The sequence below is a fragment of the Vulpes vulpes genome, chromosome X (genome assembly GCF_048418805.1).
Source record: "Vulpes vulpes isolate BD-2025 chromosome X, VulVul3, whole genome shotgun sequence".
NCBI classification, from domain to species: Eukaryota; Metazoa; Chordata; class Mammalia; order Carnivora; family Canidae; genus Vulpes; species Vulpes vulpes.
In genome coordinates, this window is record NC_132796.1 from 111,704,841 (window position 1) to 111,714,420 (window position 9,580).

Genomic DNA, 9,580 nt, shown 5'->3' on the forward strand with positions numbered 1-9,580 from the left:
GATATTTTGGAACTAGGTAAAATCCCATCCCTCATCCCATTTTTACTCACTAGTTTTAGCATCTGTCATTTCTTACCTGAATTATTTCCCTTTTTAAAGTTTTTTTTTAAGATTTTATTTATTTATTTATTCATGAGAGACACAGAAGGAGAGAGAGGCAGAGACATAGGCAGAGGGAGAAGCAGGCTCCATGCAGGGAGCCTGACGTGGAACTTGATCCTGGGTCCCCAGGATCATGCCCTGGGCAGAAGGTGGTGCTAAACCGCTGAGCCACCCGGGCTGCCCCAAGCTTTTTTTATTTTTTTATTTTTAAATAAACTCTACACCCAACATGGGGTTCGAACTCACAACCCCAAGATCAAGAGCCGCATGCTCCACCAACTAGGCCAGCCAGGTGCCCCATTTTACCTGAATTAATTATTTCTCTAATGGTTGCCAGCTGGTGATTTTCTTAGTGGGTTATAATCCACCACTATTATATATATATTGATGCTGAAATTGTCCTAGATTTGGCCAATGGGATCCTCTTTAAACTGGCATTTGTATCCTTTTTACAAATCCCCATCACTCTCAGAGAACATCCTTATCATGGGAATGATAAAAGGTTCCAGGTCCATCTGGTTCTTTTCTTGCCCAAATCCTCAATGCAGTCATTTGTCAAAGGAGCTCTGTTTTTTTTCATTGGACTGTGAGTGGTATTTAGAAACCAACAGCTGGATAGTAAGTGTGCTTATTGCTACCATGGTATTACCGCTTCCAGAACTGCTCAATGAATGGAGGAAATATATGTGTGTATGTGTGTAGGCGGGTATGTCTACACATACATATAAATACATACACGCCTACATATAAATATATATTACACACATTTACATCTATTTTTTTCTACATTGTATTTACTGAATACTGACTTCACATCAATACCTCTAATCCCCACCCACCCAACATCTCAGGGTTCAGTCTAGCTTTACATATTTGTAATTCCCTTCTGGAACAGTTAAAACCAAGTGGCTCCTGTTGTTGCCAATATATTTACTTATTTTCCTCAAAATATTTACTTAGTTTATTGACTCATTTGCTTGATCTCCCTATACATATGAAATCTCCCAACCTTGCCAGGCTGCCGCACTACTTACACATCCTCCCAGAACAGGCATTCTAGCTACCACTAGACTTCTTTCCATTACATTCAGGTCTGCCTAATTGCTTTCTGTCATAGAAGGTTCCATCTCCTCATGTGAAGTCACACGGCCAAGAAGGAGGAATCCTATCCAGAATCAGTTCCTTGAGCTGCTTGGGGAACAGAAAGTCTCAGATGCATGCAGGGAAGATGAGAAGGAGCTACATTTCTGACAGCAAATGCTTGACTTTTCCACACATTGTGAGCTCCTCACTACTCAAAAAGCAGTATATCAGAGGAACTCTCTCTGAATCACAGTAATGTTCATCTTTAATATCTCTGGAAAATAGTGTGCCTGGGTTGGTGAAAAATCTTGTAGGAGGCAAAAGGAAAAAAAAAACTTAGACTTATATGGACTGATTCTTCTGGTTTTCTTCCAGAACACATGGGATAAATAAATATTGTTAATCTCTTCAGAGAAATTCTTTTTATCTTTAATGTGAAAGATTAAACGTATCCCCCATTATGAAAAAAAATCAAAGAAGGAAGGAGGATAAAAAAAGAAAGGAAGGAAGAAATAGGGATTTCACAAATGTAATTATAAAGTTACTTGAAAGAATCACAAAGCACAGTTACAATGAAATCACGTATCACTCAAGGACAAAGTTACAAAGTCAGTCTAAGGTGAAAGTCAAGTATAGTCAAAATCATCCTTGAAAATTTTTTAAGATGGTATCATCTTGGAGACCTAGATACCATCTCCGGCACAACCAGTGTTTCCTCCAGTGTTGGAATACAGCTGTTTTTCTTTAGTTGGGCACCAGAATAGTTTGGCTTGAATGTAAGTGCTCTGTTGTCTAAAAATCACATACAGCATGGCCATATCCTCAGTCCATGTGCAAAGAATAGGAACTGCGACCAACTAGACTGCCAGTTCACACTTACTTCTGGGCATAAACTCATTAGGTGGAAACTGTGGACACGATTGTTCAAGCTATTCACATTTTTTGAAGATTTATCTCCCTACTTGAGAGAGAGAGAGAGAGAGAGAGAGAGAGAGAGAGAGTGAGAGCGTGAGCAGAGGGAGGGGCAGAGGAAGAGGGAGAGAGAATCCTCCAGCAGACTCCCCGCTGAGTGTGGACCACAACGCTGGGCTCCATCCCAGGACCCTGAGATCAAGAATCCACTGCTTAACCAACTGAGCCACCCAGGAACCTCCACTCACATTTTTTTCTTCATCAATCCCAGTTCTCCTGACTCCCAGTTATGGTTCTTTTAACTAATTATTCATTTACCAAACATTTGATCGGCTAATACTATGTGCCAGGCCATTTTCTAGGTGTGGGGGATATACATGTGAATAAAACAGACAAAAGTCCTTATCCACATGGAGCTTTCATTCCAGTAGAGGAGACAGACAATCAGCAAACAAATTTACAGCGTGGAAGATGGTGATAAGTGCTCTGGAGAGAAATAAAGGTGATGTTATTGAGTGATTGGTTGGCTACTTTAAATTAGCTTTCCTCAGTGGTGTCTCTGAGCAAGTGTCATGTTGCTCTGAAGTATGAATGACAAGATGGTGCCATTCACTTGAGAGCGATGGTGAAGAGTGCTGCAAGCAGAGGGCACAGAACAGCGAGTGTAAATTTTCTAAGGCAGGAAGGAGCTTGATGCGTTCTAGAAAAGGAAAAGAAACCAGTCGGGCAGAGGAGAAAGTGGTACGAGGTGATGGAGATGGGGTGGGAAGAGGTAAACACAAGAGCATCAGACGGTTGACAAGAAAATGGAAAGGGCACAGTGACTGTGCCCACTTCAATCATTCTACCTAGGGCCTGAGGCATCCTAAGGCAGTGGTTCTAGATGTGAGCACACATCAGATTGCCCTAGAGGGCCTGTCAAAGCACAGAATGCTGTGTTCCGACTCCAGTCTTTGATTCAGCAGGTCTAGGGTGGAGTCCGTAAATACGCATTCCTAACAAGTTCCCAATGATGTTGATGATGCCGGTCCAGGCACCACACCTTGGGAACCACTGGGCCAAGGTCTCACTCCTGAAACTGAGATGTCTGGATACCTGGGGAGTCGTGGAGGACACAGGAAAAACTTGACAAAAAAGTATCGCATGGCTCTTTGTATAAAGGATACTGTGTACTGTTTTCGACAATATTTGTGAGTACACTTTGATAAAAGACACAAGTGCTTTCTTCGCATAGATTTTCCTCAGCCAGACCTCTATAAAAAAAATACACAAAATAACATTAAATCATAGTGAAGGCATTCCTTTGGGGAGCTAAGATAATAGAGTCCAGGTACGTTTTTCTTCTGATTATGTAAGATATGTAGTAAACAATCTACAGGACACATTTCTTGAAAAAAAAATCAATATCCCTTGAGGACTTGAGGGAAAATCTTATTTTAAGTTAAAATAAAGATATATAATGAGTAAGAATGCAAAATTTGCATAATGTTTTTAGAGAAAGTAGGAGACTTTAAAAACATTTTATGCTTGCATCAAGACGCTCCTGGCTCAGCTCCAATCCTTCTCTCTTCTTCCATTGGGGATATTTGAGAGAAGAAGTTTGAAAGGCACTGTTCTACGGCAACCCCTCTTAGACATCAGTCAGTGGTGAATGCATGTTTATGGTTCAATGAAGTACCAATTTTACTTGATGGCAAGACCTCGAGCTGGTGACCGTGAACAGCGGTTGAGGAAATTCACCCCACCGGTCCCGTGAAGCAGAGGGGTGAAAGGTAGACGATGCAGGCTGAGGGGCTTCTGAAACCATTGCCACCAGCCGGGAGACGAGGAGGGGCCTGGGCCTGAGCGGTGGTGGCAGTGATGATGGACAACCAGCAACTACTACTGCACAGCAGGAAATGCTAAGTGAAGAGGAGAGACTGGGAAATGAGAGGAATAGGAAGTCGAAATTGGGGAGACATATTATTACTCAAGCAATAACAACTTCTCACTATTCTAGACAGAAAGGATGAGGCTTTGGTAGAGTGACAACTTGCAGAACTTGGTGGCTTCCATCAATACAAGTTGATTTCTCCTTCAAGCTATGTGTCCAATATATTTCACCAGGGGTGAGGACTGTACCCCTGCTCCTGGCAGTCACTCCGAGAGCCATATGACAGAGGCCCCACCATCTTCTAACTACTCTGTGTCAACATGAGATCTCAAGTGTTGCCACAGCCAAGGAAGAGGGCATGGAGAACCACGCGGCGCCTCTGAAATGCTTCCACATGAAAGTACCAGAACCAGAGATGTTGGTGCGCCCAGGACACCCCCGGAATGCATCATCTCATTATCTGTGCCAAATCCCAGGATGGGCATTAGGTACAGAAATGAGAAAGGCCCAATCCCTAATCTTAAGGAACCCGGAGTCCATGGGAGAAGACAAGACAGGCCACATCGAGTCATGCGTATGCTAACCAAGGTAGCTTCTGTCCCCGAGCTTCAGACCAGCATGTATCAGCACCTGCACGGAGAAGCCAGAGACAATGAGGGTAAGTGTGGACGCACAGGCTGGCTCTACTAGGGGTGTAACCCTGAGCAAGTTAACCCCTACATGCCTCCGAGTCCTCATCTGTAAAAGGGAAACAAAGTTATTAAAGCTACCTCTTGGGAACCCGTGGGGATGACAAAAGATAATACGTGTAAAGTGGACCACCTGGCACACAGCGAGCACCCAATGAATTGTGGCCTTTATGCAGCATCTTGACATAATTACCTTGAGCTCAAAAACTGTACTAATAATATATAATAATACACAATATACAACAGTATATCCAGTATTTCATATGTAATGTTATATATAATATCGTTAGTGTAAACGATGTCGTTACGTACACCATACAGTTGTAGATAGAACAATATATAATAATCCTCTCCAGACTGCTGCTTGTCCAGCCGTCTCTATTTCAATCGGTAGTGCCGTATGTTACTGTCCCCTTGCAAAGTTCACCATGCCACTTTACAGGACAAAGCCCAAAGTCAAAGTCCATAAAATTTTGCCTCTGCCTAGCATCATACCTCATCTCTTTGCCCCTCTCCCCACATAATGCTTACGTTTCAGTCACATAGGATTAATGGAATTTCTTTGCATGTGGTATTTGTAACAAACACCAAGCGGTATCAGTCCAGGCCCTTTTCAATGGGAACTCTTTTCCCTATCCAAGGGTTCATGACCCAGCAATTCTGTTTCTGCTGCATGACCCTGACCCCTACATATAGCATACTGGTTTAGGGTTTACACACTGACCTTAGTAGGGCCAATCAAATTCTCTTTTTTTCCGGGAAGTACTCTCTAAGTGAAGCTCTGAATTCAAATGGCCATATTTCACTATGGGTATGTTGAAGTATTGACAGCTGGTTGAGAAAGAAAGAGATGGGCTGAGTGGCTCAGACACTTAAGCGGCTGCCTTTAGCTCAGGTCATGACCTCAGGGTCTCGGAATTGAGCCCTACATTGGGCTTCCTCACATTCTCATTCCCCACATTCTCTCTCCCTCTGCCCCCTCCCTGCACTTGTATACCCTCTCGCTGCCTCTCTAAAATAAATAAATAATTCTTTTTAAAAAGAATCCTTCTAGCATTTCAACCTTTGGTTTCAATTTCTTGTTTTTGGAATCCTTGAGACACCTTTTGAAATCTTTTAAAAAATATTTTTGTTTGGGGCACTTGGGTGGCCCAGTGGTTGAGCATCTGCCTTCGGCTCAGGATCACGAATGGGGTCCGGGGATCGAGGCCCACATCTGCTTCTCCCTCTGCCTATGCCTCTGCCTCTTTCTGTGTCTCTCCTGAATAAACAAATAAAATCTTTAAAAAATTTTTTTTGCTTGCTTAAGTAAGATCAAGATCACCTCTTCAGAAAAGTCATCCACGATTTCCCCAGGCAGACTGAGACACTTTTTTAAAATTATTACACTACGGAGATATTTCCATTAGAGCAGCATCACACTGCAATACTTTGGGCTTTATGTTCATGTGTCTATCTTCCCTTCTGTACTGTAAGATACTTGAGAGCAAAGGTCTTGTTTTTTCATCTCTGCTTCACAGAGTGCCCAGCATACAGAGGGCACCCTAGAGGAGCATATGACTATCGCCAGAGGTCAAAGAAGACATTCACAGTGGAGAATATTTCAACTAGATGAGGCTCTCATAGATGAGGACAGGTTTGCCAAGAAGGAAAGAGGAAGAGCCCTTATCTTCTTAAGGAAAGAAACTGGTTGGTTCTACCCCTTGGGCATTTCTCTTGAGTGACTTATTATAATAGCGTTGCTTAATCACTTTGTTTTGTTTTTTTTTGTTTTTTTTTTTTTAATTTTTTTTTATTTATTTATGATAGTCACAGAGAGAGAGAGAGAGAGGCAGAGACACAGGCAGAGGGAGAAGCGGGCTCCATGCACCGGCAGCCCGACGTGGGATTCGATCCGGGGTCTCCAGGATCGCACCCTGGGCCAAAGGCAGGCGCCAAACCGCTGCGCCACCCAGGGATCCCTGCTTAATCACTTTGTATCTGACTTCTGTGGACTCTGCAGTGAGCCAGAGGGAAAGACACACATGTCCTCATATGGCATTCCTAATGTGCCTGGTTTTCCCAGTTACTTATGCCACAGTTGGAGTAAATATGGGAGGAAGAAGGAGCTTGAATTAGGTATGCTCAGACCTTTGAAAGGATTTACAGAAAAGGGTGGTGTGGACATGATAGGCACCTCTAGCACTTAGTACCTACTCCCAGGAGAGGGAGCAAATACGTGTTCTCTAAATATCCTGTGAACTATAATCGAGCCCCTCAGGGGAAATCTTCTTCTTCATGAACACATTTGATCTGTCCTATGGCCTCACTCATCTGAAAGGTGATTCAAACTAACCTATGAGCCGGCAGCTTCATTTTCAATCACCCAGCGCTATCAAGCTGTTGCATCCCTGAATAAACATCTGGATTTAACCAATTTTACTAAACAGACCTTTACATTTCAGATTGCATTGTTTGAATTTCTCAGCAGGTTACGTGAACACAAGGAAAAAAAGATTTAGGTATTACTTTGGATAGAAAAGGTCACAGTTTGATAGAAAATATTTAAGATTGGTTGGCACTGATACATATTTTTATGTTATTGTGTTCATAAAAATGTTATGTTTGTGAGAATCAAAAAAGTCATCTGGTTTACAAAATCTCAAGCCAGCTGGGCTGGTATCAGGAAAGGAAAAAATATACTTGAAGGATTTATGCATGCAAATATGTTTTATTTTTCAATGAAAGGATTGAATGACTAAGGTCAGGACATTATGTTGATAATGTCACAGGCCATTCTTCATGACATTTTTCAGTTCTGCTGGGTCTTTTTCCATGTACTTATTCTTGTAAAATACCAAATCTTCTGTTGAGTTTTGTTGAGATTGTCCATCAGAATGTGATATTCTTGAAATGGGAAATGAGACAAAACTGATCATTTCTTAACAGCAGCTGGGGACTAGATAATCATTTTGACTGTTACCTTGGCCATGGATGTGCTCATAGTGGCCAAATATCCAACCCATGTGTTTCAGGCTAGGTCTCTGTGGGAAGCAGCAGCCACAGGTCTAGTTATTCTTTCTGATCACCATTACAGTCAAACTGTCCCACAGTCGTCCCTTTCTCCCAGAGAACAACTGGCTTGCCCATTTCTCAGCCAATCACACTGATTTGTTGCTGACTGACTCGAATGGTTTAGCATCTGAAGGGCATCAGTGAGAAAAAGCATAGCCTTTCAGCACAGGTAAAATACCAGGTATTGGGTAGGTCCAGGCAGCCTTCATTTTATTCACTCAAAACCCATTCACTGGGATGCCTGGGTAGCTTAGCAGTTGAGCATCTGCCTTCAGCCCAGGTCATGATCCTGGGGTCCTGGGATCAAGTTCCACATCGGGCTCCCCACAGGGAGCCTCCTTCTCCCTCTGCCGATGTCTCTGCCTCTCTCTGTCTCTCGTGAATAAATAAGATCTTTAAAAAACAAAACAAAACAAAAAGCCATTCACTGAATTATAGGCATTGGCTTTACACATGTCTCCAGCATTTCAGGCAGCCTAGCAAGGAAGGCAGATGCATAAAGAGATCGTTTCAGTACAACATTCCAAGTGCACTGAATATTTGGGAGCCCAAAGGGGAGGCTCCCAACCCTGAGTGGAGGGGCCTGGCTGAATGTGCTAATTCTAGCAGGTGGGGGTTAGCCTGATAACTCAGAGCTACTACTGCCTTGGAGAAGCCCAGTATTCATTCCACATTCAACAAACCTTTCTTATGAAACTTTATGTGCCACTATGCTGGGTGATGAAAATTGAGTGATAAATCAGACATAGTCTCTGCCCAGAAGGAACTTTTGGTCTGGAGAGAGGAGACAAATATATGAACAACTGTAATGGAAGTCAGAATGAAAAAAAATACTATATTAGAAATGAATGCAGAGTATTGTGGGAACGTAGCAAAAAATGTCATGAATCCTGCCCAAGAGGCACTGAGGAAGGTTTCATGAAGGAAGTAGCAATTAACCTGAGCCTGAAAAATTATAGGATTTTTGATAGACTAAGAAGGAGGAATATGTCCTGCAGGCAGAGGGGAAGAACATCCAAAGTTATAGTGCCTTGTAGTCCCTAGAATACTGAGAGGAAAGTGGTCAATGGGTTGACTTGGACAAGGGTGATTAGATGGGAGATAATGATCTTAAGCAGGATAGGGTTAGCTTATGAAAATCTTTAAATGCCAAGGTTTAATTCTGTAGAGGGATCTGTGTTTCAGCAAGATGTGTGAGAGGCAGGTATGAGGTGGTATGAAAATCATGAGACTTGACCTTGCCACTGTCTAGCAGAAAGACCTAGAACAAGTTATCGAACCTCTCTGAACTTGCTTCTGCATGTATAGTATGAACTATTCCCAGTCCTCTGCTCAAACTCCCGCTGGAAGATTAAATGAACGATAAAGGTGAAATACCTCAAACAGAGTGTGAAATGTGGAAAATGCTTGGTGCATGATATGAGAACAGGAACGGGTGGCCGAAGGGTGGATGCTAGATTCGGGAGGCAAGAGGACTAGTTAGGATGCTACTACAGTGGTTCAACTGAAAAATGCTGAGGCCCAAATGGGAACTGTGGCCATAGAAAGGAGGAAACACAAGTAGGCAACCCCGATCTTGGAAACGAATGGGGGGAGAAGCAGGGAAGAAGAAGGAATCTAAAATGCCCCAAATTGCTCACTTGGATGGATGGAAATAATGCACAAACCAAGACAGGGTAGGATAGGCACTGAGGAGGCATGGTGTGTGTGCCCGCACTTGGAGACATCTCCGATGCCTGCTCATGATATGATACCATCAGAACCTCTGTATGCTCCTTTGGCCAGGCCCTAGAGTTAGAAGGTGACCTTATTATATCCCTGACCAACTCCTCTTTGGCAACATCTAGTCAGAGTGCTGTATTCTCGA